The sequence below is a fragment of the Poecilia latipinna genome, unplaced genomic scaffold, assembly GCF_001443285.1.
Source record: "Poecilia latipinna isolate Pla-1442-1.1 unplaced genomic scaffold, P_latipinna-1.0 Scaffold1161, whole genome shotgun sequence".
Taxonomy (NCBI): Eukaryota; Metazoa; Chordata; class Actinopteri; order Cyprinodontiformes; family Poeciliidae; genus Poecilia; species Poecilia latipinna.
The window spans coordinates 164,388-172,538 of record NW_015113777.1 but is presented as its reverse complement, the minus strand read 5'-3'; positions in this window follow the sequence as shown (position 1 = coordinate 172,538).

Here is an 8,151-nt window from a genome sequence, read left to right as displayed (position 1 = left end):
TGTGTGTTAAGAGCACAGGCACAGTCTTGCTTTGAGTGTATGAGATAAGGCAGCCCTTAAATGCATCCCTGGTACCCTGTGTTCACCGAGCACCACTCACAAATTGCCTTGAGTTACATGGTAATAACCCTAGGTCCACAAAACATGTAGACTGGAAACCAAACCTTTATGAACCTCGCAGCAGTTCCATCAGAGTAAAGATCTGAACAAATGCTGTTCTTCCTGAATCCAAGGTTCAACAATCAGTTGGAGTCTCCAACATCCTGGAGTAAGCGTCCCAGGGAAGCTGAGAAGTATGATCCTTCCAACCCTTTGGTCCCCTTTTTACAGGATTGATACCAGTAATTCATGTGACATTGATGACCATGACAGGCCCACTATGTCCAGGGTCTTGAGCAGTTTGGTATTAATCTCATCCGTTTCTGGTGCCCTGCCATAAACGAGCATTTTAACAATCACTTCTTCAGTCGTGAGTGTCTTTGCCAAGTCCTAACACTCTGGGGAGGATATGATGATAAAATTAAGGACATCCACAAAGTGACTCTTCAACCACCCAATAATATCCTCAGTCTGGATCCACAGATCGGGATGGTCCCTGTTTCCCCTTTCTGGGTCATTGAACATTTTGGTAGTACTTGTTAAAGCCAATCTAAGTCCTTCTCTATAGCCAAGATGTTGCTCCTGCAGCCACAGATCCATTTGGTACCTGTTTAGTGTTTTAGGAGCCCCCAAAGCCAATCGAGACCTGAAGACCTCTTTATTCACCGCTGCAGTCTTGCAAGTTCTGTGATATTCGCTGCAAGGGCCACTAATCCCCTTGAGGTTGCTGCTCCTGGAAGTCACGTTTGAGATGTAGAATCTTAACATAACCCAATCTAACTCATACCATGAGAGAAATTCTCCCAGAGGTGTGAGCTGAAGGTCTCCCTAACGGGGGGCCTCTACGAGGCATTCCCAGTTCTTTCTCACCTCTAAATTGGGCCGCCTTTTTGGGGCTTCAAGTTCATTGTTCACCTCATTTGCTAAATTTCTCCTTTTACTTTCCTGCTGTGTTTGTCTGAGAGTGTGTTGCTGTGTTTTGCTATGCATAAACTGAAATCTCTTGGCAATTTTCAGCAATTCATGAGACACTGACAGAGCATCTCTTGCTCGCAGTCTGTGGATATTGCAACAGTACAAAAAAAGCAGAGCCATGCTAAAGCCCTGATCCCTCTTACTTATAACAGGATTTGACCCTTAAGACTCACAGCATGACCCTCATCTGCTGCAATACCCTCATCCTGTTTAACCTACACTCTCACTATTGTCCTTTTGTCTCACACATGCACTTTGCAAACATACACGCACGGGAAAAAATTGAGGCCGCACATAAAAAATTGAATCTTGACACACACATGGACAGATTTCAGGACCTCAAACCATCACTGCACTCTTTCCCGTCCTCCCACACACATGCAGGCTCAACGATATGATGTAACCCCAGCTTCATTTTCTGCCTAACACCCAACCTTGATGGATACAGCTAAATGTGAATCGCAAACAACTGCTCCTGGCACTGCAGAAGAAGAGGAAAGGAATGGAGAGATGACAAGGGATGGAGGAGGATAGGACAGAAAGAGGAGGATGTAGGAGAGGTTGCGGTGTGTGTGGTTTAACTCGCAAAGAATGGATGATGGGATTGCGCGAGTTGGAGAGACAGAGTTGAAGGGGAGAGGCACGGAGGATGAGAGGATGGAGAGAGATGAAGGAGAAGAGATTGAGCAGGCAGCTAAGCGCCAGATTAAACTCTGGGGTCGTCAGCTGTAAAACAAACAGTCCTTTTAGCAGGGATCAAATCTAGACTTAACCCTCCTCCCTCTCACTCTTTCTCCCAAAGTCCTCCTCATCTTCTGTCCACACAAACACACAGATTGGCACGGAGGAGATAATGCTGATCGCTGAAGTAGAAAGGAATAGCAGGAAGAGGACAATTTCTGTGGAAATGAAGGCTTGGGTTTTGTATTCTTTGCCCTAAATGGCCCCTTTGAAAATAGGAAGTCTTTTAATACTAAGACAGAACTCTTTCATTATATTGTCTGCCTCCCTTATGTGCAACTTCTCCTCAGGATGGAGAGGTTATATAGCATAGAGAAAAGAGAGTTTTCTTCATATATCTCATTGTTTATATTGCATTTTTACAGTAATATTCCCCGACGTTGCTGCTCATCTCAGAGCCCTGCTGCCTAGTTTAAATTTCTCAGTGATTTAGGTCTGGATGCTCCCTCTGTGCCTCCATCAGTCCCAAGGCTCAATTTCCAAACTGTCAGCTTTTATCCATGGCGCGGGGACTCTCCCTTTGTTGTGTCTGCATATTTTCATGTGTGTCCTGATATACAGCTTCCTCCACATTCAGAGGCAACTCTGCTAAGGCACCGAGGAAGAATGTCAAACACAAGAAGGCGCCGGAAAACAGGAAAAAGTAACTGATCAAAACAGATCACAACATAAACGGAGAACTGGAACTACAGTCGAGCCACTAAGTAACTACAAAATACCAACCAAAGATTTGTGTAAAAAATAAGAACCAGAAAATAGAACTTGGACAAAATAAACTAAAAGTTCTTTTGGTCAGTACATCTGTAGTCCTGTGGGGTTTAACACTTTTCTCACTTTTTAGAGGGGCTTGCTGAGGAGTTGTGCTATAGTTGCCTTAAAACTCTAAGTCTATAACAATCTTAAAGGACTTCATAAATAAATGTGATGTTCTCTGCTGTTTATTTTGTTTCCAATGCTATCAGACTCAGCCCTGGAGTGCCGCAAGGCATTGTACTAGGCCTTTTGCTTTATTTCTGTTGCTTCCTACACCCAAGACAGTGGCAAAATATTGTTAAATTTGCTGACAACACAGTAGTGCTGGATCTTTCCTTCAACAGAAGGAGACTGCCTACATAGAGGAGGTCTAGTATGTGGCTGATCACCAATAAACTTGTTGGTTTATGTGACCTACTCATCTATTTGCAACCTTTTCTGTTGAACACAATTCCATATTTTTGTATGGAATAACCTGTCTATTTGCAGGTATTTCTATAGATTATATCTAAAATTTGAGGCATTTCAGCTTAGGAAGCTAAAATATGTTTGTTCTTACTTTGCAGCAGATGTGATAAAGCTCATATAGGTCAAGGACCAGTTTGGTGTCTAGAGATCTAATATCTGTGATCCGTGTGATATTCATTTGGAATCTGGCTTAAATAAAAATCCTGCCCCCACATATAAAGGTTAGCAATTAACCCAGAAAAGTTTTGCAAATATTAAAATGACAATTTGTAGTTTTGAGTTGTTCACTTTCCTGTCTGTTCAAAACGTCTGGTTGCTAAGAAACAGAAATAGGTCATGACATTTCAGCATCTCTGAATTTTTGGGTTCGTTAGTGAGATGTAGAGGTGTTGGAGAGAAGTATCCCTGAATTTAGTTGAATACATATATATATATATATGTATTACACAAAAAATCTCTAAAATATGTTCTTGTTACGCTTAGCAAATGTAATTATAACTAACCTACAACAAAAGAAAATTTTGTCTAATTAAACTTCAGACGGTGAGAAAAAAAGTGTATTTTTGTACATATTGCCCTAAAGACAGGCTTTAGCTCCCCTGCAGCCCTGCAAGGATAAGCAGGTAAAGACAATGCACTGAAGGATGACGGATGTGATGGATGGATGTTCCTCTTCCCTCTAGGTTCAATCATCAGACACTATTACTGTTTATTCAAATTAAAAGCTGCCAACCTTCAAGATTATTGTTGAAAGAACCCCTGATATTTAACCACATCTTAGGGCTTTGGATTTATTTGTACAGTTGGAAAAATAGGTTTTATTTTTGGCTCATTGAAATGAAATCCCGACAACTACTGATAAAATGCTTCTTTCACCTGAAGAGCATGGAGGCCCATTGGGTCAAAAGTAGAGTTTCAAAGGACTATTCATCCTTTTTTACCCCCAAGGCTTCAGCTACGGTGATGGTTTCTTTACTTGTCTCAGTAAAAGAGAGATGTCAGATTTTTTTTTTTTTAAGGATTTTTCAGAATGCTGCTGCTCACTTTTTAATCAACACACGCAAGAGAAATCACATTACACCAGTTTTGAGCATTGCTTCACTGGATACCAGGTTATTTTTAGAGTTCATTTTAAAACTCTGGCCCTCACTTTGAGAGCTCTTCACAGTCAAGCCCCCTCTTAAATCTCCGACCTGCCTCACATCCCTGCCTGAACCCTGAGGAGCAGAGGGTATCGAGCCTTTCAGGGTGGAACATGCTGCACTGCTTAACTTCTGTTGACTCTTTTAAGAAGCACCCAGACTCTTTCATTCAAACATGTCGACATTTCCATGGCTGTGGTTGCATTGTGCTTTATGTATCGTGTTTTTATGCATCTTTGTCTTTGCTACTCTGTCTTTAAAAAAATGCTTTCTCAATATCTTTTACTTATGTATCTGCTTGTAGAAGATATGTGTCATCTTGAAAGAAACACTTAAGGACTTAAATTTCCTCATGAAGTAGTCTACTCAATCCCTTTTCTACCTTTTTATTTTGAATGTGTGATATCTGTAAAGTTCTTCAAACAGTTAAACTGTGTGTGTGTGTGTGTGTGTGTGTGTGTGTGATTTCAGTCCCAACGTTTTTGCATGTGACCCAGGATCCCCTGGCAGCTAAAAGCACGACATTCAACTCAATTAGTGGCATGCATAATTGATAGCTGTCTGGGAGTGTATTTGTATTTACACTGGAATTAAAAGCCTCTGGTGTCAGCTATCACATCTGAGGAGCTGTAAGTGTAAGTGTGTGTGTGTGTGTGTGTGTGTGTGTGTGTGTGTGTGAAACTGTCCTGGAGAAGTGAATGTATAGAGCTGCATGTGCATCATAAGAAGCCTTAGAGGATAGAAGATTTTTTCTGCTGCAGGGAAAACTAATTCACAGTTAATCTCTCAGCAGCACGACACGTTGTTTTGGCTAATAGGTGCAAGACGAATGTACAATGCTGCTTTCACTGCAGCTACTTAACACTTTGATTTAGGCAGATTGGTTACAAATGCACCTTCTCAAAAACGGTATAAAATATAAAGGACTATTTTCATATGTTTGGACATAAGATTTAAAGATGCTAACCTGTTTTTATATCAAGCTTCATCAGCAAAATAGAATAAATTTCAAATTATTTCCAACAGTCAACAAATACCTTTTACACTGTTCACATTTTGCATCATTACACCTATAAAATTCAGTATATTATGTTGACATTTGTGTGAAAGAACAACACAAAGTAGTGCATAATTAAGGATGCATGCTGTTTATTCAATAATGTCTAATAAATGTCAGAGGCCCTTATAGAACAGATGAAGATAAATTCAACTCAGCTAAACTCAACTTATTAATAATTAGGAGATTTTGAAGCCATGTAGTTGTACTGGAGCGGTTGAGTTTAATTAGTAAGAGATGTTGAACCCCATTTATTCCCTTCCTCCTACTTTATGATGGCCTCCATTTTGTCCATTTGCTTAAAAAGGAAAGTCAAAGTCCAGACATATATATAATTGAGAGTCTGTGAAAAAAATTGGAGACTGATGTTCACAGATGCTCTCCATTCAACTTGACTGAGTTTGAGCTATTTGCAGAGAAGAATGGGTAAAGATTTCAATGGAATTCAAAAATGCTCTATAAATCCTAAAGGGGAGTTTCTATGCTGCATCCGTCTCGAGTTTTGACTTGAGGGTTGAATACACATCCATAAAACATCTTTGAGATTTAAAAAAAAAAAAAGAAAATGTGGAAAATTATGAGTCTTTCTGACTACTACTTTTTAACAAATAAAATTCCAATAAAATAAACTTTTGGTCATAATGTGGTATATTGTGAATGGTGTAAATCATTTAGTAAAGTATGGTTTATTAAACCACTGATGCATGTGGAGAAGAAGCATTCAGCTTCTATGCACTACAAATCTGGAATAAAATTCCAGAAAACTGCAGAACAGCCGAAACATTGAGTGCCTTTAAATCTAGACAAAAACCCACCTGATTAGAGTTCCTTTTGAAACATAATCAATGAAACATTAGTCAACAAACTGATGTGTGACGACGGCAAAATGTATTGTTTTAAATATTGACTGTCTTTTCTATGATTTTGTATTTTTGTGTTATGAAGTAAAGCACTTTGAAATGCCTTGCTGCCTTGTTGCTTTCAAAAAAGCTTCAATACATCAATTTTTTAAAATATAAATCATGTCATCAAGTGAAAATCATAAACTTATCTTTGGTACTTTTAAAGTTGTGTAGATTTTTTTTTTACATCAACCTTAATTAAACCAAACAGAAAATCCCTTTAAACGGTGTTACTACGTGAATATGATCCTGAACGCAACGTGTCAGACGCCTCCAGCAGACGCCAGTGCGGCAGAGTGCTGAGCAGTCTGATAACCTTGGTCAAAGTCGCTGCCGTTGAACAGAAAAGCAGCAGCAGAGGGGTGACAAATGGCCCTGGCACTGAGTTCATCACCTATTTGATTTAGCAAAGAGAAAACCACCAGTCACCTTCGCTCAACGCCACGCTGCTGCCCCTGACTCGAAGTGGAGGAGGGAAAGTGCTTTCTCCTATTTCCTCCTGGTTTATTTCCCTCCAGTTCGTACTTCACTTCTGCTTCGAACCTTTTGCTCTCTCGCTTGTAATGATGGTCATCTACGCTTGTTATACTGCTAACCCTGTTTCTCCTCTCTGAGAAATAACTGTTGCTTACAGCAGATGCTGCCCTAAAGATTCGTTAACTTTCAGTTCATCAGATTTTTTCCCCTCTCTGTTTGAAGGCAGAAATCCCAGTATGAAAATACACATTTTTCTTGACCAAATAAAATTCTTCTGCCAAATGTCATTTCCTGCTCTTCATTTAGTACTTTAAATGGTGACTGAAAAGTTGTTGGACATAATTTACACCTCTATTTTGAGCAGGATCTTTGTTTTTAATGCTTTTAATATAAAGATTTGATTATTTTGCATAAGAAATATAGTATGTAAATCATCAAATCCTGATAAATAGGAGTTATTCCTTTTCTGTGTTGCTCAAAGCACTACTAAAGTTAAATTTGTTGGCCTGATATTAATGCATCCAGCTGTAATCTAGTTATATTGTAGCTATTAACACAAAATATGTCCCACAGGATAAAATGGTTTTTATGGCATATTTTTAAAGTGTATTTTAGCTGTTTTATAGTAATAAAATTTAACCCCTTTCTGTTTTTTCCTTACTTGGTTGCCATATTGTATGTTCTGTCTGACTTGCAACACATTTTTCTTTTTATATTAATTTGCCGCTATAGGTGGGATCAGGCTTTTAAATGATCTCTGTGTGACTGTTGGCACTACAAAATGTATTTTAAAGGGAGTACCATTGTTTTTAAAGTCAAAAAGTCATTTTAAGCCATTTCTCTGACTGCTCTTCACAGCAGCCAGGCTGATCAGAATTAGAACAAAAATTACAATGTCTACCTAAATACTGCCAGAATTTCAGTGTTTTAAATTACAGGTTTTGTAGTGAATTGTAAGCATTTGGGTCTGACCACAAGAAGCTTTTAGATTCCTTGATAGGGTGTCAGTTTATTATGTCTCCTCTCCCAGAAAACATTTCCTCTGACTGCTTCTTCTTCACATTACACATGCACGTTTTTCTGTTTATAAACTCAAATTCATGTTGCAAGCATGAATGTTGCTACGTTTATCTTTTGTGATGAGTCAGTTGTGCTTTGATGTCAGAGTTTTGGCTTTCTAACTCAGAATTTTCACATATTCCTCAATTTCAAACACGGTATAGAATAAAACAGTTGTTATCTATAAGCCTGGAAGCTGAACAGATTTTAACATTTGCCTGTGACTTGTAGGTTTTGTGAAGAAGATCAGAGCTGCTGGAGAAACTGTGATGATTGTTAGCAGGGAATCATGACAGAGTGAACTTGTTTTAATGTTAATATTATTATTTTTTTACAGCATAGTTTTATTTAAACATTTTTAATCTGTTTTTATATATTTATTCTAACAAATTGTAACCATTTTATTGAATCTAACCTTGAATGGTTGGCATATTGTTTACTTTTTCTTATGAACTAAACAAGAACATTTTAATCAGTT